General features: G+C 37.3%; 1 long non-coding RNA gene across 1 annotated transcript in view; it reads right to left on the bottom strand.

Annotated features, from left to right (window-relative positions):
• The window catches only part of LOC110256719, a 187,617-nt gene continuing 161,665 nt past the window's right edge, over nt 723-26,674 (bottom strand). Inside the window, exon 3 of the long non-coding RNA XR_002338617.1 lies at nt 723-1,823. This is a non-coding gene — a long non-coding RNA (uncharacterized LOC110256719). The remainder of the gene's footprint in view (nt 1,824-26,674) is intronic.

Raw genomic sequence — 26,674 nt, 5'->3', positions numbered from 1 at the left:
GCTTATTAAAAATTCTTTGAATATGGACCAGAGAGGTCTATACAATAGGTTGAATGTTTGAGTTTACGATGTTCAAGAACCATCTAAAATACATAATTTGGGCTATTTTAGTGAAAAGTTGCTTCCTGATTATTTTGTGTATTAAGGATGCTAGAATCTATCATTTATCCTAAAGAAATTCATAGAAAACACATTCTGCCTTCCTAATCAAGATAGAGGAAGGAATGCCATGTCTAGCTCATGCATCTCGGCGCTTGTTATCTAGAACACGCAATGTATTGCTGGGAAATAGAAGTAGATTAACAGAAACTGGTGGCTTTCTCTACTGGATTGCTACATGTCCACAAATAGATGCATAACCTGTCTGAGCCTCAGTTTCCTCACCAGAAACCTAAGGATAAAAGTGCCTGCCTTGCTTTCTTTTGAAGATTATCGTCAAAATACTTTTAAATCTCTATATTCACATAAAGTTCAAAATTTATATTTACATGTGATTTTTTGTTTTAATTAGCTCAGAGAAACATGATTCTTAACTATTAAAATTATTTCTATAATTTCAATTGGCAAATATGTAATAATTGCTAATGGTAAATGATACAAAGTGCATTTCCTAAGAAATGTTGGACTCATAGTCCATAGTATTTGATTATGACATTATGACAAAAGACTATATTAGTTTTCTAATATAGTGAAGGACCTTTTGAAAAAGCCTATTTTTATTACTTGCTGAGTTTCATTGTTGACTTACATCCTGCAGCGCCTTTACAACACCTGCAAAAGTAATTATGGAAGCCATCTGGAATAAGAGCAGAGGGGCACAACTGGTACTGTGATAGATGGCATGTCAGAGGCACAATGATATTAACAAACACACTCTCATTAAGAGAGGGAGGAAAGAGATGTATCTGAAGGAAATCACGATTGTTCCCTACAAGGCACCATGGAGTCATATGAGAATACACTGCTAGAACAGCAAAGTTTTCATCTCTTTTGCTCCTTTTAATCACCAAACTGGGACACTGAATGCATTCATCATGGGAAGCAATTCAGTCAAATGAACTGAGTAGGACTGCACATCAGCCAGTCACCTTGGACAAATTATCTCATGTCTTCAGAATACTGGAATCATTGGGAAAATCTGTAATTTCACCACCAGCTGACCCCAAAAGGTCACAGTATTATTTGTGAAAGACGATGAAATATTAAGCTAAAACTTGTGGCTGGGAAAATAAAAGAAAAAAAAATTCAAAATTCAGAATCTTTTCAAACATGTACTAGCTACTAACTTCCACTTAGGGAGAATACTTTTGCCTATGCAATAATCAGTTCCAAAGTAACCTTCCATATTTTCTTTCCTATCAGAATCTTCTCATTTGATTAATTACTTCACAGAAGTTTGTTGTGGTTTTCCCTGAGCACTGTGAAAACACAGAAGGAGCAGCTATTTTCTTACATCAGAAATATATCTTTATTTGGGCTGGTGACAGCCTTGCTCAGCAGCTAAAAATACTGTCGAAGCTGCATTTCAAGTCATCACAAGCCTGGATCCCTTCCATCCAGTAGAAAGAACTGTAGATGAGAGACTTTTAGCCAAGGTAAACTTTATCCCTACTTCTAGTTCACAATGTGTGCTCAAATGCCTGGGTTATTGGCTGAATTTATTAGTTAGAAATTTTGCAGTCTTAATTCTCATTAGCATTTGATTTGAGGCTGCTGCTGAAAACTAGTTTTGCTTTCTTTACTTCAGGACTGCTTCTTCTTTTGACCTCTCACAACCAGATGACTCTGTAGGACTTCTTTGATTCCCCAAACCCAATGCACACCTATGACACAAAGAAATTCAGGGTAAGACCTAAATGTTAATTTCTTGTTCTAGTGTCGATTTGATATGGCAAAGTCACAAGCCAGCATAACACTAAATCATGGAATGTTTAATCAAAGGTGAATGATTTAGGGGGACTACAGTGAAGACCTGTGGCTTTTAACATCTTTTAACCCAGAATTTGTAAGCTTAAATACCCACAGAGACCAGAAAGATAGCACAAAATAATGACATTACACTGTTTGCAGATGACATGATATTGTACCTTGAAAATCCTAAAGACACCACCAGAAAACAGAGCTTACCAATGAATTTGGCTAAGTTTCAGAACACAAAATTAATACACACAAATTGATTGCATTTCTATATACTAACAATGAAAGATCAGAAATAGAAGTTAGGGAAACAATCCCATTTATCATTGCATGAAAAGAATACAATGCCTAGGAATAAACCTACCTAAAAAGACAAAATACCTGTAATCTGAAAACTGTAAGAGGCTGATAAAAGAAATCAGAGATGGGAAGATATACCACATTCTTGTATTAGGAAGAACCAATATTGTCAAAATGCATGTACTACCCAAGGCAGTCTATAGATTCAACACAATCCCTACCCAAATTACTGATGGGATTTTTCACAGAACTAGATCAAAAAAAATTTAATTGGTATGGAAACACAAAAGATTCCAAACAGCCAAAGTAATCCTGGAAAAGAAGAGTGGAGCTGAAGGAATCAGTCTCCCTTAATTCAGACTATACTACAAAACAGTAGGGTGCTGGCACAAAACCAGAAATATAGATCAATGGAACAGGATAGAAAGCCCAGAAATAAACCCAAGCACCTATAGCCAATTAATCTATGACAGAGGAGGCAAGAATATACATTGGAGAAAGGAGGATTGTCACTTCAATAAGCGGTGCTGGGAAAATTGGAGGGCTACATGCCAAAAAAAAAAAAAAGAAAAGAAATTAAAACATTCTCTAACACCATACACAGAAACAAAACAAACTCAAAATGGATTAAAGCACTAAATAAAAGACTGGATACTATAAAACTCTTAGAAGAAAACAGGCTGAACACTCTCTGACATCAACTATAGCATTATCTTCTCAGACCCAGCTTCTAGAGTAATGACAATAAAAACAAAAATAATCAAATGGGGGTGTTCCTGCAGTGGCTCAGTGGGTTGTGCCAACCAGTATCCATGACGATGAAGGTTTGATCCCTGGCCTGGCTTAGTGGGTTAAAGGATCCAATGTTGCCATGAGCTTTGGTGTAGGTCACAGATGCATCTCAAATCCCATGTTACAGTGGTTGTGGTGTGGTCCAGCAGCTTCAGCTCCAATTTGTCCCCTAGCCTGGGAAATTCCATATTTCATAGGTGTGACACTAAAAAGTAAGCAAACAAAAACAACTGAGACCTAATTAAAAAGTTTTTGCAACAGCAAAGGAAACTATAAACAAAAAAATAACCCACAGAAAGAGAGAAAATATTTTCAAATGAAGCAAATGATAAGGGACTAATCTCCAAAATATATAAACATCAACTGCAGCTCAGTATCAAAAACAAAAACAAATAAAAAATGGGCAGAAGATGTAAATAGACAGTTCTCCAAAAAGATATAATGATGGCATAAATCACATGAAAAGAAGCTCAAATCACTAATTATTTGAGAAATGCAAATCAAAACTACTATGAGGTACCACCTTACACAAGCTAGAATGCCATCATCAAAACATCTACAAATAATAAATGTTGGAGAGGGTGTGGAGAAAAATGAACCCTTTTACACTGTTGGTTGGAATGAACATTGATGCAACCAGTATGGAAAACAGTATGGAGATCCCTTAAAAAGTAAAAGTAAAACTGCCGTATGATCTGGCAATCCCACTCCTGGGCATTTATCCAGAGAAAAACCATAATTCAAAAAGATACATGCACCCCAGTGTTCACTGGAGCACTAATTACAATAGCCAAGACATGGAAGTAACCTAAATGTCCATCGACAGAAGAATAGATAAGGAAGATGTGGTATGTATATACAATGGAATATTTCTCAGGCATGAAAGAATGAAATAATGCCATTTGTAGCAACATGGATGGACCTAAAAGCTATCATACTAAGTGAAGTTAGACAGTTAAAGACAGATATCACTTATATGTGGAATCAAAAAAAAAAAAAAGGAATACAAATGACCATATTTGCATAACAGACTCACAGAATTTGAAAATCTTATGGTTACCAAAGAGGACAGGTGGTGGGGTGGGAGGGATGGACTGGGGGTTTGGGATTGGCATATGAACACTGAGGTTCATGGAATGATTGGCTAATGGGGACCTGCTGTACAGCACAGAGAACTCTACCCAGTATTCTGTGATAATATATGTAGGAAAAGAATCTGAGAAAGAATAGATATGTATATATGTGTGACTGGGTCACTTTGTTGTGCAGCAGAAATTATTATCACAACCTGGCAAATTAACTACATTTCAGTAAAACTTAAAACAAAGACTCAAAGAAGCATCTGACAGAAGTGCCTTTTAAAACACAATCTCAGCCAATAAAAAAGTCATAGAAAACACACCTGCAAGTCACCCATGTGCTTTTTTTTTTTTTCCTGCCTGTTGCCCCCCTCAGTGTGATTGATAGCAAGAAAGGCCACACAGTGATTCAGCATGCTCACTCCAAATAGAATGCATCCCCTGACTCAGTTTATTCCTTTAGCTCTTTCTAGGTCACCACAAGTAGAATCAGTGATGTCTCTATCTGTGGGCTCAGAATTGTACTATATGTGAGATGACTGGGATTGAGGTAAAGAAGGCTTAAGTATCTTTAGCTTTCCTTCTTATACTTTTCCCCAAATCCACTGCATATTGTGTAAAGTTCCAGCCACCTTCTTTCTTGGCCTGACAATAATGCAGGACCCAAAGCTGACATTTGGACTCCTATTTTTCCCAGGAAAAATCCTTGTCATCCATAGCCTTCAGTATTGGCTTTCAAGTTCTTCATATTTCTCTCCAGTCTACACCAAACCCCTAAAGTGCTTCTGTACCCAAGACCTTAAAAATTATACTCTGAACTCTCTCCCACCTAACCTGACCCATTATCCCTATTTCTTAAGAAGGAGTTTTTATTGGTAGTTTTAGAAATGTTACTCAACTGCTGTCATCGAAATGCGTAAGACACTTTCTTACACTCCCTTAACAAAGAGAAAGATTTAGTGCAAACTTTCCTATAAAAAGAATCTCTCAACCAATAGACTCCATAGATGGATTTATAAAATGTCTCTGTGTGGTCTGGTTGCAGATGAGAAAATGCTCCAAGAATCTTATTTAAAGCTCTGATTAATATACCAGAATAGGAGTTCCCGTCATGGCGCAGTGGTTAACGAATCCGACTAGGAAGCATGAGGTTGCGGGTTCGGTCCCTGCCCTTGCTCAGTGGGTTACGATGATCCGGCGTTGCCGTGAGCTGTGGTGTAGGTTGCAGACGCGGCTCGGACCCTGCGTTGCTGTGGCTCTGGCGTAGGCCAGTGGCTACAGCTCCGATTCCACCCCTAGCCTGGGAACCTCCATATGCCACAGGAGTAGCCCAAGAAATAGCAAAAAGACAAAAAAATATATATATACCAGAACACATTTTTGGTGTTTTAATTACACTAGACAAAGCAGAAAATAACTTTGATTTCTTTTTCCTCCAATGAATTTTTCTTAGGCACCTACATGAAATACAGTCAATATTCTAATACATGCCGCATATAGAAGAAAAGTAAATCACAGTATTGCCTTCAAAGAGCAATTGTGGAACTCCCAAAATGCACTTGAGGCCATAAGGCAAACACCTGTGAAACAACAACACAGAATGTATGGCAAAATCTAATCCAGTTTTAGCACTACTGAGTTCATACTGAATCAAATGCTCCTGTATAACAGGTGAGGCATTTCATTTTGCTACATAAGTGACTTCTCAATCTCATAGCAACCTGGCAATATAGTGCTTATTGTCACACTTGTATAGAATTCTCAGTTCCAAGTCATACAGCTGGCAAATGACACAACCAAGGATGTCTGTCTTAAAAGCTGGTGCTGCTTCTACTGAGCCAGCAAATTGATTTTTTTTGCAATAAATTAGTATACCTTGCGTATATTTCAGTAACGAAAAGAACAAAACCCCATCTTCATGAATTCTGATTCAAACAAAGATGGCGCAGGAGTGTTTTCAGGGGCCACAAATTATTACGATGAAAAGCTAAGATAAATCATCACACTAAAGCATTTAACCAGTATATGGCCCAAAATATAAAAGGCAATTACTGTTAGAAAAGTTTTCAGAAGGTGGCAATTTGTAGGAGGTGAGCTGAAATAAAACAATTTGCCTCTAAAACTAGTTTTGCTATCCAGAAAAGCTTAACTTGCACTTAAACTTCTTCGAAGTCACAAAATTAGTTCCATTCTTCTCTTTATCAAATTCTGTTTTATTAAAAAAGATAATGCTCCTGTATAATAGAGATATAGCTCAGCTTACAACTGGTTTTTATATACAACATTTTATTTGAACACGAAAACAACCTGAGGATGAGGATGAGGTGTTGTACAGGTGAGGCATTTCATTTTGCAAGGCGACAACTGAAACCCGGAGTGGTTACATAACTTACTGAAGCTCACATAACTGGCTAGTGAGGCAAACCAGTTCTCACTTCTTCACCATACAACTCTGGATAAGTAGCTTCACACCCCTGTAACTTCAAGTCACTGAGTCTCTTCAGCAAATTAATATATCTGATCAATCATTCATGAAGCTACTTATTGAACAGGGTGCAAAAGGTAGAAATATATTTAAATTAATCAGTTCTCTAAGGAGCGCTATAAAAGCTCACATACTAGATACAACTCAACCCACATTATCTTAAATAGTTCTGCAAGTGAATTATTCAGACTAGGACATCTATGCCATTAGGTTTTGGTGAAATGCAAATTGACACATTTCTTCTTAAACTAGTTGCTCAAAATATTAACACACATTTTTTCCCCAATGTAACGTACTTATACATTTCAAGCCCTAACTGGGTGAAGGTATCAGGAAAGTTCATTTTAGCAAAGGAAAAATCTCAAATTGGCTTGTTGCTCTCCAGAAAACTACACTTTGGGGACTATGCTTTCAACATGTCATTTTAGAATTAAAAAAAAAAAAAAGAAACTAAAGAGTGGCACTTCACAGATGGTTACAGAGCAGAAAGAGGAGCTGAAATAGGTGCCTGGTGGTGTTATCAATGAAGAGCATATGTTCGCAGGTGAGCTTGGATCTGAGGTTTAAATTCCCAAAGTAACGTGATCCTCTGCAGTAGAGAAAAGACTGTTACCAGATAGTCTTGTAGAATCACTGAACACCAAACTAATTAGACATGAGAATCAGCTTCAATCTGCGTGAGGAGGCAAAAAGAAACCAGAAATTTAGAAAAAAAAAAATCATTACTGATTTAATATTTCTAGAAAATCTGGAAAATGGGAATTTTCCAAAAGGAGAATATATTAGAGATTAGGAAGTGGAGAAAAGATCCCCATTCTGGAGTCTTTAAAATCTATTTCTTATTTTTAAATCACAATATTTGGTCTTTGCCCTCCTTTTCTGACACAGAGCTTCTAAAAATCCTTAGAATTCATGTGATGAGAGGGATGCAAAAGATGTCTTTCGTTATGTTAATGAGTTGACTTCTGGAAAGCCACCAGGTAACCTCAGGCTAGCTGGGGGGTGGGTGCCAGAGGAACCAGACTTTGACTAGAAAGTTAGAACTTTTAATTCCACTTCCTTGACCTCCAGGGAGGGAACTATGGTTGGAGATTGAGCTCACCCACTAGTGGCAGATGATTTAATCAATTATGCCTTCTTCTCAGGACTACAAGAAAATGCAAGGCCTCTGAGGCCCAGCCTTTGGCATCCACATGTTGCCACTTTGGCCAAATCCTCTTGGTCAAATCAAGCTACAACTTTGATTCTTAATAGAAGACCTACAAATTCATATTGAAAAGGAAGCACACAGGGGAATGTCTTACTCATCATTACAATCTACCATCTACCACACATCTTGTTAATTCTAGTCTTTGATTTATCCATAACAGGACATGCAAACTGTCTACTTTTCTCCTTAACTGCCCCATGTGCTCACTTTCTAAAGCTGCTTGCCTACGTATAGATGACAGCCCTGCTAAATTGAAAAAGTATAACTTGAACCAGCAACTTGAACCGGTAAAACTATTTCAAAATGATCAAATGATGACCTTAGTCTCTTGAACAAGATCCAACCGGAGTAACTGCAAAATTATCTATTTATGATTCAGAAGAAGCAACTACACAAATTCAGCAAGGGGGTTCACAGCTTCACGGCAGTGCAGATGAGAACAGTGGAGTAAATCATGAGACTTACTATCAGCCAGGGCTTAATCATGGAGGTAGAGCACTTTATTACGGAATAAGAGATGTATAATGGTCATTAGATATTATTAAACATAGGAGATGGTGGGGAAGTGAAGCCTAAAGCTGGGGGGAGTTCAGTGGATCAAGGAAAGAATCACTAATTAGTCCCTGAAACAAATAATGTGAGTGGATAAGTTGAAATTTGTAGGGAAATTTTAGAAGCCAAGCATCCCTAGGAGGCGAATGGGACTGTGGTGGGACTGATGAAGATGAGTAGAGGGAGATAATATTTCCCAATGGCTAAAGCTTCATGAATCTTCACCGATCCATTGGTTGACAGTGTGGGGACTGCTGTTTGTCTACAGGAAGTTGGGGAGACAGAATGAACATGGAGAGGAGGAAAATAAGAAGCTCATACCTGCAGCTTACCTCAACATTATCTTGTCACATATCTAACTGCAATGAACTCCCAAGAGTGTTGACTTGCTGTACTACTGCCTTTCAATTTGTGCATAGCTTCCCCCCCTTTTCTTTGCCCAACTCAAACACAAAATTATATAGAGAAAAATATTTGAAAGAGTGTAGCACTGAGTCTTAAGCTAACACAGCACTATCTTGTACACATTTTCTAAGTTATATTTCTGTAATAATAATTTACAATAAATGTGAATTACTCTTGTAGCCAGAAAAAAAAAAAAAGATCAAAATGAAAGGATTAATGTCTTTTCCAAAACAACACAAAGATTTTAGGTGGTTGTTCATTCCATGTTTGCTCTCTTGCATTGTCTCTAAGTCTTCGATATCTTCTCTTTCCTCTACAGATGACCCAAGTTTTTAAAAGCAGCTGTTGTGGTTAATTTTATATGTCAGTATGACTGGGTCACAGTGCCCCAGATACACGGCCAAACGTTGTTTTAGATATTTCTGTGAAGGTGACCTTTGACTGAGATTAATGTTTAAATATGTGAATTTTGAGTAAAAGAGACTACACTCCATAATGTGGGTGGGCCTTGTTCCATCAGTTGAAGGCATTAAGCAAACAAAGACTACTCTATCCTGAACACAAGTAATTCTGCCAGCAGTCTGCCTTTGTAATTGAACTACCACTTTTTCTCAGTTCTCCAGCCTCACAACATACAACCTTCCTGCAGAATTTGGACTCATCAAGCCTCCACAATTGCATGAGCTAATTCTCTCTCTCTCTCTTTTTTCTTTTTAGAGCCACACCCACAGCATATGGAAGTTCCCAGGCTAGGGGTCAAATTGGAGCTGCAGCAGCCAGCCTATGCCACAGCCACAGCAATGTCAGATCCAAGCTGTGTCTGAAGCCAGGGATTGAACTGAAGTGCTCATGGATACTAGTTTGGGTCCTTACCACTGAGCCACAATGGGAACTCTAAGCTAATTCTTTAAAATCAATAATTCTCTCAATCTCTCTCTCACCACATGCAAACACACTCCCCTATACCATATTGGTTCTGTTTTCTCTGAAGAACACTAACTAATCAGTAGCCTTTTGGTTCCTTATTCTAAACCCCTTGTAAATCATTGTCACCTATTTCATACCCTTCTAACGAACAATCTGAATGTGACAAAAAGACTCTAAATCTGAGGTGTCAAATAGGATAGATACTCAGCACATTTGGTTCTTTAAATGAAAATCGAAATAAGTTAAAATTAATTATAAATTCCTGTCTTCTCTCACACTAGTCACATTCGTAGTAACCAATGAACAAAGGTACACTCAGGTTTATATACCTTCTAAGCCTTTCCTGTTTGTGATCTTTATTCTGTACAGCTATTGCTAATCTCAAAAACAGTGTCACCTTCTATGATGCATGAGCCACTGTGTTAACAAGGAGTCTTTACTTCAACATAAGGAACAAAAATCAGATAATGAGATACAATGGCAGGTAACACATCTCTGCTGTTCTCTAGAACATATGACAATTTCATGTACTTAATGAGTGGAAAGTGTGACCTATAATGCATATTTTGCCAATGTTCAAACATTCTTTCAAAGAAGAAATCTCTAATTGCAAGTGGAAAACTAATTTTAATTATTTATAATTGCCAGCTCTCTGCCTTGGGGGGAATCATTCAGCCTTTTTTCCCCAAGTACTTTTCTGTCATTTCAATAGCAGATGCTAAGTCAGATTAAGGAGGAAAACCTACAAATAAATAGGCAAATAGCGAACCTATTTTATGACATTTATAACATCATTTTTTCTATCCTCAATCTTCAATTAAATGGTGCTTTAAAAAAAAAAAAAAAAGCTTAAAGATGCTTTTTTCATTACCCAGCATTGGCTAAATGCAAAAGAGTAAAACTTTTAGAAGGGCAAAGTTCTGCTTTGACAAGTCTATCTGTAAATTGGGGTCCATGCCAGTTTTTCCTTTGATTAACCCTGCTTCCTTAGAAGATGTGGTACATATACACAATGGAATATTACTCAGCCATTAAAAGGAATGAAATACCAGCATTTTTAGCAACATGGATGGACCTAGAAATTATCATGCTAAGTGAAGTCAGTCATACAATGAGACACCAACATCACATGCTTTTACTAACATGTGCAATGTGAAAAAAGGACAGACTGAACTTCTTTGCAGAACAGATGCTGATCACAGACATTGAAAAACTTATGGTCTCCACAGGAGACAGTTTGGGGGGTGGGGGGATGTGCTTGGGTTGTGGGAGGGAAATCCTGTGAAATTGGATTGTTATGATCATTATATAACTACAGATGTGATAATTTGAGTAATAAAAGAATCAAAAAAAATCATTTTGAACCATATCCATGCAACAATACAAGCTAAAATGTTGGACCTCAAATACCCATGAACAGTGAGTATGGTAGACTGAGGATCAACAGATGGGTAGGGACCACAGAAATCTGAAGAGCACATGCCCATCTGTGAAGTCCACCCTCACACAGCTCTAGCTGATTATTGGAAGAATTCAGGTCCAACGTTATCAGATTTTTCCAATTTTAAAAAAGAGTTGGGAATGCCATTATCTGATTTCCCACATTTTTAACATGTTGGCTGAGGATTCAGAATGTGTTTTAAACCATGTATGAGCCAAATAAAGTCGTTTTGATCTAAATTAGATACAAAGGATTCTAGTTTCTAATTTCAGTGAGGCATAAACTCCTAGAAATGAGATTATGACTATGTTCCTTGCAGGGCAGCTTCCACCAAAATGTGGGCACTCATTAGGCCTTATTAATGGTAGGTAATAGTTTTCAGCACTCATTCTAGAAAAGGTCACAGTCATGGCAGCCACTGATGTAACAAAAAAACAATTATTGTGGGTCATGGTTGTGGATTTCAGCTAGGGCATCTTTGTCCCCAGGAGGCCATTTGGCATTGTCTGGGGACACGCTTGTTTATCACAACCTAGTAGAGATTGCTATTGGCACCTAGTAGGTAGAAACCAGGAATGCCTCTGAACATTCTACAATGTACAGGGCAGTCCACACAACAGAGGATTTATGATAGGTAGACAGGTGGGTGAGAGAGAGAGAAAAAAAAAGATAGAGAGGCAGATAAACAGACACAGAGAGGCACCATGTGTATTGTAACTCAACTGCTGAGATACCCCAGTGAGAACCACCCAGTCCATAAATAGGACTGTCAAAGATAATAATAACTTATTGTTTTAGTTTTGGGGTGGTTTGTCATATAACAATGGATAATGACACCAATGTTACTGTTTTGGAAAATTCCCATGGTTGATTCTAATTAGCACAAGTAACTTCTTAATACTAATTTGTAATAAATTTAAACCCCTATATTCCCCAATATGCAACTGTGACTTACCTGATGTCCATCAATGAATAAGTCCGTGAGTAGCCAATCAGAAGACTGTACATGTGAAACTCAATTTTTATTTATTTTTTCTTTTAGGGCCCCACCTGAATCATTTAGAAGTTCCCAGTTTAGGGGTCAAAATGGAGCTGCAGCTGCCAACTTATGTCATAGCCATAATGATGCAGGATCCAAGCGACATCTGAAACCTATGTTGCAACTTGTAGCAATGCTGAATCCTTAACCCACTGAGCAAGGCCAGGGATGAAACTGGCATCCTAAGGGATATCATTTCAGATTCTTAACCCACTGGCCCACAGCGGGAACTCCTCAATTTTTATTTTAATACTACGTTTATCTTCTGTAAGGCTCTCATAGCACCAACTAGCTATAGGGATACAAGCCTAATCACAGTCATGTTTTATCACTTTGTCAAGTTCAACAGTACCATTGCAAGATGCTAATAGCCTTTAATGAAGATGAAACCCATCATAAACTGAGATTCATAAATTCACAGATTAAACAATTAAAAAGAAGCTATTTACCAGCCAAGTTAGTTGTACTGAGTTCTAAAAATTTAAATACTAAAATAGACATGGTCTTTCTTGCTCTTTCTAATCTCTCAGTTTACTGAGGAGGCTGCAGGGAAGTTGTGAGTGAAATGCGAAGAGTTCCTGGGGGCAAATATGTTACGATTCTTGAAAAGTCTGGCATTAATTAAGAGCTCATTGTATTTGTTGGGTCATTTAAAATTCACAACTGTGCTGAGTATCGTAGTATCATGCACTAAGTTAAGCTTAGAGACATTAAACTCTATGTTGCACAAAGACCCACTACTAATAAGTGGTAAAGCCAGTACTCAACCAAATGTAGACTACGAAATTCTAAATGCAGTGTTCAGCCTTTTCAACTCTGTGCCATCCAAAAAATAACTCTTTACTCAATCCTGGCAGGAGGGCACTAACTGTCATTGGAAGTTCGACAAGGGACTTTTAAGTTCATGTATTTTGAAGAACCACAGAAAGCACATACACAAAATGAAACACAAACACACACACCATACTCCCTATGCTTGAACCAGACTGCAGTATTTCTCTGCAGAAATATTTTGGAACCAAATACTGGACTTGCAATTCAAAAGGGGCAAACTTTATTCTCACTCTATTACTTCTGTAGTAGAACAGGGGGAAATAAAGGGCTAGTAAGGAGAATGATCAACCATGTCACCCTTCAAATTCAAAAGTAGAATGAGGCACCCTAAGTTATATGGATAATAGCCTCTGACATGGCTCTGTAGACCATTCAAGGATTTTCGTATTACTTAGCCATGATGGTGAACAAAGCTATTGAAGGATATTCGTATCGGCTGAGGTCTTTTCTCTAAGGTCAAGACTATGGATTTTTGGACTTAGGCTCTCTGGAATTGTTTCATAGATCAGAGGAGGATGTTCCGTTAACACTGATACTTTTCATAGTTTCAGGCACCCACCAGAGATCACTTTAGACTGAACCATTTTTTGACCTAAGAGTAGAAAAGCCACCTTTTGTAAGAAATAGAAATCACGTCCTTTCTAGTGACAGGGCAGCATGAGCTCTCAAGTCCCTGAGAAGTACAAAGGGAGAAAAAACAGGATAGCTGGTGGGGGGGGGGGGGGAGGGTGGAACAGAGAGAAAAGGTTGATTGGCTCTGCCCCTTAAACACTCTCTTATCTCTTGATTCGCTCAAAAAATGAGGAAGTTTGATGCTATTGATTCATGAAATGTTTTCGAGGGCCTATAATGTATTAGGATCTATGCTTGATATTGAAGATATTGAAGTGTGGGGAAAAAAAAGGGCAAAAACAGTTGTGGTCCTTGCCTTCAAGGAGTTGACAATGGGGGAGATGAATAATATTTTTTTTTTATAAATCCAGACATGTATGGTCAATAAATCTTTGAAAAAAGAGGCAAAAATATAAAGTGGGAAAAACAGTCTCTTCAGCAAATGATGCTGGGAAAACTGGACAGCTGCATGTAAATCAATGAAACTAGAACACATCCTCACACCATGCACAAAAGTAAACTCAAAATGGCTTAAGGACTTAAACATAAGACAAGACAATATAAAATTCCTAGAAGAGAACTTAGGGAAAGAGGACTTAGGCAAAACATTCTCTGACATCAACTATATAAATGTTTTCTTAGGTCAGTCGCCCAAAGCAATAGAAATAAAAGCAAAAATAAACCAATGGGACTTAATCAAACATCAAGCTTTTACACAGTAAAGGAAAACACAAAAAAAGACAACCTACAGAATGGGAGAAAATAGTTTCAAACTATGCAACCAACAAGGGTTTATTCTCCAAAATATACAAACAACACACACAACTCAAAAGCAAAAAAAAAAAAAAAACCCAATTGACTGAAAAATAGGCAGAAGTTCTGAATAGTCATTTCTCAAAGAAGACATACAGGTGGCCACTGGGCACATGAAAAAAATGTTCAACATCACTAATTATTAGAGAAATGCAAATCAAAGCTACAATAAGGTACCAATTCATACTGGTCAGAATAGCCATAATTAGAAGACTACAAATAACAAATGTCAAAGAGGGTATGGAGAAAAGGGAACCCTTCTACACTGTTGGTGGGAATGTAAATGTGTATAACCACTATGGAAAACAGTATGGAGGTACCTCAGAAAACTAAATATGGACCTACCATATGATCCAACAGTCACACTCCTAGGCATCTATCCAGATAAAACTTTCCTTGAAAAAGACACATGAACCTGTATCTTCATTGAAGCACTATTCACAATAGCCAAGACATGGAAACAACCCAAATGTCCATTGACAAATGAGTGGATTAAGAAGATGTGGTACATACACAATGGAATACTACTCAGCCATAAAAAGAACCAAATAATGCCATTTGCAGCAACATGGATGGAACTAGAGATTTTAATACTAAGATAAGTGAGTCAGAAAGGGAAAGACAAATACCATATGATATCACTAACATGTAGAATCTAAAATACAGCACAAATGAACCTATCTACAGAAAAGAAACAAACTCAAGAACATGGAGACAGACTTTTGGTTGCCAAGGGGAGAGAGAGGGACTCGATGGAATGGGAGTTTGGGGTTGGTAGATGCAAACTATTGCATTTGGAGTGGATAAGAAATGAGATCCTGCTGTATAACACAGGGAACTATATCTAATCCCTGTGATGGAACATGATGGAATATAATGTGAGAAAAAGAAAGAGCTGGTTCACTTTACTGATCATCACTATGAGGAATTTTGGCTCTGAGATAGCCTTCAGAATTATCTGAGTTGGGCAGTCTGAACTTTCTATCCTTGGACCAAGCAGTTATTAGGTGCATGATGTCCCATTTAGCAAGGTGACTCTCTTCAGCCAAGGCATTTCTAAATAGGGCTGCCATTTCTAAATAGGGCTGCCATTTCTAAATAGGGCTGCCATTCTAAATAGGGCTGCCATTCCCAAGATAACTTGTATCCTGAAGATGAATCTAAGTAGTTCATCCAAGAGTCCACAGCACGTATGCACAGTTACAAACTATGATAAGTGCTCTGAGCAAATATTATCCGAAGCTATGGACATGTATAGCAGAAGGATCTGACCTAGCTTGAGAAATAAGATAATCAAAACTTTCTCAGCAAAGATTTAAGTCAAAATTTGAAAAAATATAACTAGGTGAAGGGATGAGGGAAATGTATTCCTAGCAGAGAAATCAATACAAAGGCACCGTGACTTCAGAAACATAGCGTACTTTAGGGACTTCCCTCCAGAAATGAGACACCAGAGATGCTTGAATGTGGTATAGTGAACCTGGAGCTATTGTCAGAGACAAGACCACACAGGGCTTTGTAATGCAGGTAGAGAATTTAATTTTAAGAGAGCAAAATTCACTAAAATATATTGCATGGCAATAGGTGGGTAAGGGTTATGGGGAAAATAATAAGATCTGGTTATCATTTTACAAATGTCATGTGGGATGCTAAGGTGGGGGATGGAATGTAAGGCAGAGTTTCTCTCTGAAACCCCTAAAGCTAGATTTCAGGGGCTATATTAACATTGATAATTTGGGCACACATGAAGGCAATGAAAACTAGTAATCATGAGTATTAAGTCTCTGACGATTATCATATATTTCTCCCCAATATTTTCAAACCCTTATAACACAATTTTTGTCAACTGCACATCATCTTAATGAGGCTTACAAGAATTAACTGTTACCACTGATTTTTTAAAAATAATTTCCCAAATACCTTCCTCCCTGTACTACCTTTGGAGTCTCTTTTCTAAAGACAGACACAGAAAATACTTGAGAGTGAATAGAATGGCCTAGGACTTTAAATTCACATAAATGACAGCCAGTTGTAATCAGCTCCACAGAGTCAGTGTCCACAAGATAACAAATGCATTTGCTCCTCCAAATAGAAGCACATGAAGCAGCGATTGAACAATTTTTTTTTCAAGTCTAAGCCTGAGTTGAGGTTTCCATCTGAGTTAACGATGATAAGAATGAATGGAAATAAAAGTGATAGAAAGTAAGGGGTGTTTAGATCTGACAACAGAAACTGATTATTCACCCATGTCATTCAAAGTTCTCTTCCAAAATTTACTCTTTAACTCCTTCTGAATTCCAGACAGAATTGAGTGAGCACCTACCATTGACTTGGTGTGCTACAGAAAACTCTCCAGGAATGAATAAGAAAAAAGAAGGCACTGCTGACATTGTCATCATCACCATCATCTTAGCAAACATTCGTTGTATAATTACTATGTGCTGCCAGCCAATTTACTAAAACTTTGCATGGATTAATTCACTTAAACCTTATTATAACTTTTCAAACATAAAAGGTATTCATCAGTCAAGACTCTTCCAATTTCTATGAGAACTCCAACTCAATGTAGCTTCAGGTAAGAAAGTAGATGTCTTTAGCAGGTAATATTCAATCTGATGCTCGGAATACTTATGTATTCTATTTTTCTCTCTCATTCTCTCCCTTTAGATCTGGCATCTGTTTCTTCTTTCAAGAACATGACTTCCCTATGAAGTAAGGATGATAGCCACCCATAGCTATAAGGGGTAGGTACCCAGACTCGTTCAGGCTGAGAAGTGCCAAGGAAGGACATTAACTGGCTTGACTTCAGTCACAGATTCATCCTTTAACCATTATCATAGTTCGGGGAAGACATTATCTAATTGGCCTATTCTGGTTCCCACGGCAAACCCTGAGGTCCAGGGAGTAAATCCCTTTATTACTGGATACCATATAAGAATTATCTGGAAAAATATTGTAAGTCACAGACAAAAATTCATGTGTTTCATTACAGCTAGGCTTTATTATTTCACTATATTATATTTGAAGAAATGAATCTTAGAAAGGTTAGATTATTTTCTTAACATCATCCCTATATAAGTTTTGGAGCAGATTTAGTTGATTTAAAAACCTATGCTCTAAATAATAGGCTGAACTATATTTCCAAATTCTGACGTGGAGCTAGGTACACTGGAAGACTGTCAATGCAGTGAGTGTGTGTGTGTGTGTGTGTGTGTGTGTGTGTGTCTGTGTATTTCCCACTTCACTTTAATTCTGGATCTATATAATATATGATGATTTAAGATATATTTTTGAAGAAAAATAAACAGATATATTTGAATAAGTCTTTGGAAATGGCTAAACAGAAAGAAAGAAGCACTGCTTTTAAAATATCATTAATATATTTAAAAGAAAATCAGGGTTTTCATTTGTTTTGATCATTTTGTATCTTGAGAACTTAAACAGAAGGGAGGTCAAGTCCAGGCTCAGTACAAGTAATGTATATTCTGTAGGTTACCTAAACCTCCAACCTCACCTATTCAATGTGGTTATTCAAGATTAAATTTATGAAGAAATATCAAAGTGTTTTGAAAAGTTAAAAATATCCTATAAATGATAGTATATTATTTTGCATTATTTATGCCATCTACGTAGAAAGCATGTGGTTGTAGTCTATTGACACTTTCCTAAAACTCAGAGGAAAAGGAAGACCATACTATTACAGTGCTTTTATAAACATGCAGATTTCACTCCAAGAAATTTACTCCTCAATGCTTCTTTCTTTAAGTTGTTGCTGCTGCTGTCATCCTCCTTCACCACCTCCTCCTGCTTCTTCTATTCTTCCTCTTCATGTTAAAATTTCTTGAGGTTGTGTTTGGTAGCTAATCCTCTGGGTAAAACAATCTCAGCCTAAACCCTCTAAGCTCAGTGAATGGTTTCCTTCTGATTAGATCTCTGTTGACAGGGGTATTCTATTGGTTTTCTCCATACTAGCCATTTACAGGTATACTTCTTTACTTTCTCTACTGGGTCATTTTCTCTTCAACTTAGATAATTGTTTTTCTTTATAGGAACTACCTCTTTCCTTCTAACATCTCCAATCAGTCACAGGCTTACTCCGGATGAAATGTGGGCAATTGATGCATCTATTGCCCTAAGGAGACAAGGCAATAACATCATATTTTTAATAATAGGTTTAGAAAATCAACCTCAAGTTAGGCAGAATAAACCAATGGGATTTATGCTGCACCTCATTTATTTTGACAGTTGTAAAATTCCAGGTCTGATTATCCATATGATGCTGGTAAAACACACACAGATAGTAGAGAAAAGCAAAGACTTGTTATTGTCAAAGCAACATCTCAAAGATCATTTAATTTTGCCTAGGATTGCTGGTCATGCAGGGGATTATGAATTACTTTCCATGTCTTAACCTACAATGGAATTAAATGAATAAAAGCAGCGACACATGGAATTGCACATTTCCATTTGTCTCCATCCTTGAGATCACTAAGTGGCCTTTGGTACTGGATCAGTGTTTCTCTGGGAGAAATTAATCCTAAGGGGACCAGAGCCTTGAAATGAGAGGCAGAAGGACCTTGTTTCCTCATTGCCTTTCAACAAATTTCTCTCTCTGAATTCAATATCAAGAGAGAGGAATAACAAGGGATAGAGATGAGAAAAATATAAAAACAAGGACAGTCCATTATTGCATAAAACAATATATAGAGATAGAAACATATTACAAACAATTATGTATTAACCCCCATATTATCACTAGAGCCAAAAATGATTAATAATAATTGCATTTATGGGTAAGGCTGCACATGGAAAGCAAAGGTATGAAAAACTATTACTTTTAATTATGAACTATTGCATCTCCACACACACATGCACATCTAGGTATGTATTTACTACAGGTATGAGTGCTATTGATAAAAATATATTTATGATAGTTTAAAATTTGGTTGTAGAGAAAAGTGACTAAATTTGATATGGATTATAAGCTAAGTCTAACAATAATAAAACCATCTTCCATATATAAACCATATGATAGCACTTCGGGAAGGAAATAAGATGGGGTTGATAAATTAGGGAAGAATTTGTTGGATTTTCAAACATGTTTTCCATCACAGAGCAAGAACAGTGATTATTCCCTGGTTATGTAGAGAGTTGAGAGGCAGACAGAGATGCATAAGAGTAGAGCAAAAAGCAGGCGCAAGAGGCAAATACGCAGTAAGAAGTCAAAGCATAAAGAATGCTTAGGTCTTTGACTCTCTAGTAAAAATAAAAAGAATAGGCTAATAAATTATTTATTTCAAGAACCAAGAATCGGAGAATCTATTCACAATTTTTTCCTCTCTGCCATGATTTCTCAGCTTCCACAAAAAGCTGTGTGTGTTTGAAAAAATATCCATGGGGATGCATACAGTGTGAATGTGAAAGTTGCTGTAAGGAGCTATTTAGCAACCCTCTGTATCCCTAACTGCTCTTTTTAAGACTATATTTATTAAAAATATGAGAACTTTTCACTTGCTTTTGTTTTGCAAAAAGATTTTATGCCTGGCTTAAAATGATTTAGAACAACAGGTTTATGGGTAGGCTTCTTATTAAATGAAAAAATAAAAATCAATAAGGCACTGCTGGTCAGTTTGAACTCCTGGAACAAAAGAAAAAAACACACCTCAGAAGTGTCAGAGCACATAGAAAAGTGGGAATTATTAATAAGGTGCTTCAGTTTTGCTATTGGTTTAGAACCAAGAAGAAGATAATATTATCCACCAAGAGAAAGTTTTCATTGTACACCTGTTTTGCAGAGCCGTTGATATTATGGAAGCTGTTTGTGAGTAGGACTTCATATTGTCAAGTTTCCTGATGCCTGTGGATCCAAGCTATGGGGTATGAGGCTTCTAGAGCACACAAGATTGTGACTGCCTTTCTGAAACATTTATTTGTAAGATATACTCAACTTATTTGAAGTGCTTTAAGGAGCACTTGACTATATACCATGTTGCAGCCTGGGCAAAGGAGCTATAGCTTGTTCCATTCATCCCAACCCAACTCAGTGTGACTCTGGTTTCATAAGTGGGCAGTCTAAGCGTGGGCAAGGATAGTCAGCTACTCCTTCAAATCTAAAAATTCATTAAACCTAGAAAGTTTTTTTCTACTTCAATCCCCTTTAAAACCCCTTTAGCAATAGGCACAATGTAGGTTAGTGGTGATTTCAATTTTGTGAACCTCAGAAGCAAGGTTTAACAAAGCTAAGCAAAGCTTCTAAACCAAGTTTCTCAAGAAAATTCCACTGGATTTTATTCAATGCATATTGGGTGCAGCTGAGAAATTTTACTGTTTAGCCATATCTGAGGTAAATCGGGTAGCTGAGAGCCACTTTTTGAGGAATATTATGGTTACTGATGCTCTTAGAATTACTTCTAGTATCTGAACACTTTTGTTGGTCACCCTTTTGAGCCCACTCACTCCAGCTCCCCACCTCTTGCTTGATAAAAACTTGTGGTTTTTTTTTGTTTGTTTGTTTTTGTTTGGTGTATGTGTGTGTGTGAAGATGAACTGGTGTGTGAGGATGAACTGCCCTAGAAGGGACAGAGTACAAGCCTAAAATGCCTGTCTGTGATCTTCCCAAAAGGAAGTGACTGTGATAGAAAAAAATTGGTCCAGACAAAAAAAAAAAGGTAGATTACCTCATTCTGTTTACACTAGTATGTGAAGAAATGTTTGACCTTCTCCTTTTTATAGTTGAGAAAAACTGGTTTACAGAAAACAAAAGTTATTGGGTCAAGATCCCACAGTTAAGAGTCCGTGAGAATCCTAGAGAAGCTGGTCCCAGTGGGTTTTAGAGATGCAAAGAGGGAATGTAGCAGCTGCTGCATTTTGTCCATAAGTATCCCCTATAGGATCAATTCACTTACTTTCTCAGCTGCCTGGATGACTGCCTGCTGAAAGTTCCATTGAGTCCTTCTCAGGAATTGCTGAGAACTGACCCACCCAAAGGTTAGACTCTTTTCCCCCAAAGAAGTCTCCTATTGATAATTGGCCAGTGTGGAACTTGCCTCTATTTAGAATGTTTTTGAAAAGCTATCCCAGTGTCAGGATCCCCGTGGAAATGTCTGAAGCCTCTGATGCATCCACATCCCACCCACCTTATGTCTCTGCAGGGTCCCTTTTCTCACCCCTTTACCTGTATGGTTTCTTGAAAGAATCCCCGGTAAACTTCCTGCAAGCAAATTTCAGCCTCTGCATATATTTCCTTTGTCAACCCAACCTATGATACTTCTTCTGATTTTTCTTTTTTTGCCTTTTCCAAAGATCTTGGTTTGATAAAATAGTTTTCACTTTCTACTCAGTTTTAGAAATTAAACACCTGCAAACTATACTCAACACCTCCCTCTCCCTCAGTCCTGGACATCCTCTTCCAACCTCTAAACGAGCCTTTATCAATTGACTTAGAAAAATCTTCTCGAAACTATCTGTTCTCCAATATCCTAGCAGAAGCTGCCATTATCTGTCTTTATTGATTGAAATGTTTCTCTTCTCTTATCCTTTTTAATTTCTCCTTCACTCTGTGAAGAGAGTGACCTTTCCAGCCGACAATGGATAAGTCAGCAATCCTTAACCTTACCATCAGGACCCTGGATTTGCAGCTCCTCCTTCCTTTCCTCTACCATGTCTTTGTTTCTTTGAGTTTTGGACCTTTTGCTGTGCTGACGTCTCTGGATGACATTCTCCCTCTAACGCAGTCTATGAAAACTTTGAAAATCTCGGTCTTCTTCACTGTAAAAAGGAACTAACTATTTATCAGGGTTGTTTAAAGATGAAATAAAATAACCTGACATATGTTAGTTTTAAAACATTTATCCTGGGATTTTAAGTTTTGCTCTTTAATCTTTCCCATGTAATTTCTGAGAGCCTTAACGTTAAAGGATTGATTTATCTTGATCAGGAAATCCACAATGCACCTTGCCATGAAGCGTTTTCACTGAAATTATTAATTGCTGTCAGGTTAATCACATCCCCTAGAATTTTGGGTTTCTGTCAAATTTAGACGTTGGCCTGCTGTAATTTTCAAAGTGACTGCTTTGTTCCACAATCTGTCTAAAGAGCAGATAAAAGCCATTAATGAAATTTACACACTTTCAGTGACCATGACATGAAGAAAAAGGAAGATTCCAAGTAAATGAGCAAGCAAAAGAACATTAATTATCATTGAATTAGTAGCAGCAAAGTGCAGTATACAGTAATTTCGAAATAAATGGAAACATTTTAAATACATGTATAAATTTGGAAGCATAGCTAAGTTCTCCTTGAGGTAAGATTAATGCCACTCTAATACATAAACTCTCCAAAAAGATGTTTTGTTAAAAAGACCCACAAAGTTTCATTTTATAGGGAATATCATATTCCATATATGCAATGGAATATTACTCAGCCATTAAAAGGAACGAAATACCAGCATTTTTAGCAACATGGATGGACCTAGAAATTATCATGCTAAGTGAAGTCAGCCATACAATGAGACACCAACATCACATGCTTTTACTGACATGTGCAATCTGAAAAAAGGACAGACTGAACTTCTTTGCAGAACAGATGCTGACTCACAGACATTGAAAACCTTGTGGTCTCCACAGGAGACAGTTTGGGGGTTGGGGGGATGTGCTTGGGTTGTGGGAGGGAAATCCTGTGAAATCAGATTGTTATGATCATTATACAACTACAAATGTGATAAATTCATTTGAGTAATTTAAAAAAAAGAAATGGGAAAAAAAAAAAGGAAATATCAGTACCAGGGTATCATCAACTTGAACAGCAAGAAGGAAGGGCATTTAAAGGACTTCATAAGCCTGTGAAATGTAGAAGTACGGTGTGGTTCTGAACATAAACACTTAAGCCAGCAGCAATGAGATCATTGAAATTAAGTTTAGAATTATTACAAAATTCTATTAAAATATCAACCCTGTTAAAAAATCTAAAGAGACAGATATTTGATTTTGATAATTAGAAACCCTGGTTATATGAGGGCTAAATTTTTAAAAATGCATCTTTAGCATCTTTGAGAAATAAATCCGGTGTTCAGTAACATAACAATTTCCCCTTGGGAGAGACCTTAAAATTTTCAGCTATGCATGATACGAATTTTCCTAGCAAACCCATTCTGCTTTTAGCAGGAAAGAGGCATCAAAATAGATGGCAGTGACAAAGATAAAGAAATCTGAGCCAGCAGCTTTAAGCCGTCATAGTCCTTTCAACTGAGGGCCTGGACTTTGTTCACATTCAGGAATATCTGAACCAAATCCTTCTGTTTTGCCTTGTTGGTTCCCTGACACTTCTAAGCCCTAGTTTTCTCATCTGTTAAACATAGATAATAATACATGATCATGGCATTGTTGTAAAGATATAATAAGTATATAACATGGAAAGCCAGATTCAAACCTAAGCAGTGTGACCCCAGAGCCTGCGCTTCTTTTTTTTTTTTTTTTCTGGCTTTATTGAGATATACTTGACATGCGATACTGTGTAAGTCTCAGGTATACACCAGGATGATTTGATACCCTATATATTACAAAATGAGTGCCACAAGAAGGTGTGTTAACACCTTCAGACCTCACCTAATCATCTTTTGTCGTGTGTGAGAACTCTCAAGATTACTATCTTGGCAACTTTCGAGTATGTAATGTTGTTAACGGTCGTCACCATGCTCTTTTTAGATCCTCAGGTCTCACTTATAACTGAAGTTTGTACCCTTTGACTAACATCTCCCCATTTTCCCCATATCCAAGCCCCTGGCAACTACCATGTACTTTATGTTCTCTGAGTTGAACTTTAGTACATTCTACATATAGGTGACACCATGTAGTATGTGTCCTTCTTTTTCTGGTTTAATTTTACATAACATCTCTTCAAGTTTATTCATATTATTGCAGAAGGATTTTTTTTTTCTCTTTACAGCTGAAGATTATTCCATTGCATGGGTGTATGGGTGTGTGCATGTGCATCTGTTTTCTTTATTCATTCATTTGTTGATGGACATGGAAGTAGTTGACATGTCTTGAATATTCTAGATAATGCTGCAATGAAATATATAAGTTGAGGCATCTCTTCCAGATAGTGATTTTGTTCCTTTCAAATTTCTACCTAGAAGAGGAATTGCAGGATCTTATAGTTGTTCTATTTTTAATATTTTGAGGATCCTTCATACTGTTTTCCACAGTGGCTGCACCAGTTTACATTCCAAAAAGCAGTGCACAAGTGTTCTTTTTTCTCCATGTCTTCGCCAACTCACTTATTTTTTTGAGGGTAGCCTTTTTTTCTTCTTCTTTTTTTTTTTTAATGGCCACAACTGCAGCATATGGAAATTCTCAGGCCAGGGGTTGAACTGGAGCAGCTGATATAGTCTACTCCACAGCTACAGCAACACCAGAACCAAGCCTGATCTGTGATCTAAGTAGCAGCTTAAGGCAACATCAGATCCTTAGCCCACTGATTGAACCTGCATCTTCAAAGAGACAACACTGGGTCCTTAAACAGCTAAGCCACAATGGCAACTCCACGGATAGCCATTTCAACATGTGCGAGGTAATAGCTCATTGTGGTTTTGATTTTCCAGGGCCCACACTCTTGACCCTTAAAATAAATTTATATAGTCCTGCTACACAATAAGTGTGTCTTATACTCAGAAACAGCAGGATAGATACAGATACTATTATTTAAAACAGACTAGGTTGTTTCAGATATTTGAATATTTGTCCCAAATTGATCAGGATGATAAGTAATTTAATTAAGCCATAATATATCACACTCAGAGCTGAAAAATATTCTGGGAAATACTAGAGTAATCCTGGGAGTGAGGAAACTGGAGAAGAGGAGAAAAAGGCATGAGTAAGAGGATAAGAGGTTGAATAAGAAATCCAGCTGCTGGGGGCACATATCAAGTCAGTATGCTATATGCTCATGTTATTCTTTTAAAATTTAAATAATTATGCAATAAAATGCAAAGCTCTTAAGATCTGAAGAGCTCATTTTAATGAGGAACTGACTGAAATGAGGCATGAGAGAAATTCCTTGGAGGTGGAAATGTCCCTTACATTGTTTTTCATGGTGGTTACCTGGTATGTATACAACAGATACAACACATTAAAATGAATGGGGATAACAATATGAAGTATTTCCTATGTTTTCAATGAACATGCTAGTCCATGCAAACCGTTCATAACAATAGCTAGCATACAGCTACTGTAATATTCATTATGATTGTTCTCCAAATGCTAGTACTGAATAGCATTCTGAGTGTGCAAGGGTGAGACATTAAGCTTAAGAAAAGAACAAGGGGTCAGATCAAATAAGGATCCAAGGGTCAAGTCAAGGAGGTTGTATTATGGTCAGATAGCAGCAGGGAGTGTTGTGGTCAAGGCATGATATATTCAATTTTCTATCACTTGGCATTGCCCTAGAAGCAGTGTGGAGGATATTTGCAAAATGGCAGATAAACATAGGGTAAGTAATTCAAAACCTCTGGAGTATTGCTCTCCTCAACTGTAAGATAATAGTAAGTACCTGATATAACTCACAAATATAGAATTGACAGAAAAAAATGACTGTAATTTATAAGAAAGGATGTTGACAAATAGAAAGTTCTCTGGAGAACACTTACTTTGGATGCATGAGGATAATGGGATGCATCAGATTTGCCTACAGATTAGGAATAAATAGCTCTGATCCAAAGGAAAATATTCAGTAGTATAAGCCCATCCTTTCCCATTTTTAGCTGCCTACTAGTTCCACTGGTGAAACATGCTGGAGGAAAACAATGACACAGCTGTAACGTTATTGGCATAGTCTTTGCACAAAAGGAATTTAAAAGAAAAGAAAAGGAAAATCTACCTGTGCAATCACGCATCCAGCATGCAGGTCATCACAGAACTTGCAGAACTGTGTAAACCTTTGCCTAAATAACTTAAAACAATCTCTTAGAAGGGAAACGCGCCAGGAGAGGCTCTGAAAATGCCCAGCTGGCCCCTTGCCAGTGGATTGGGTGGCTGTTATTTCTTCTTAACAAGTTCTTGTTCTGATATCTTTCATGTTTCAGAGAAACAAAATGAAGGCTCCTATAGTTACAGCCTGAGGTAACTCAAAGATCAGTAATTTTAACCTCGATCTTTATTCAATTAAACAAATGGAAAACTGCCCCCCTGCCAAATATATTATCTCTTGCCAATAAGTCATTAACAGAGGCTCTGTGGCTGACTTCTCCATTAAAAGAAACAGCTTTCTGACA

Source organism: Sus scrofa, chromosome 14 (genome assembly GCF_000003025.6).
Source record: "Sus scrofa isolate TJ Tabasco breed Duroc chromosome 14, Sscrofa11.1, whole genome shotgun sequence".
Taxonomy (NCBI): Eukaryota; Metazoa; Chordata; class Mammalia; order Artiodactyla; family Suidae; genus Sus; species Sus scrofa.
The sequence above is the reverse complement of the archived record's forward strand: the minus strand, read 5'-3'. Positions and strand labels throughout refer to the sequence as shown.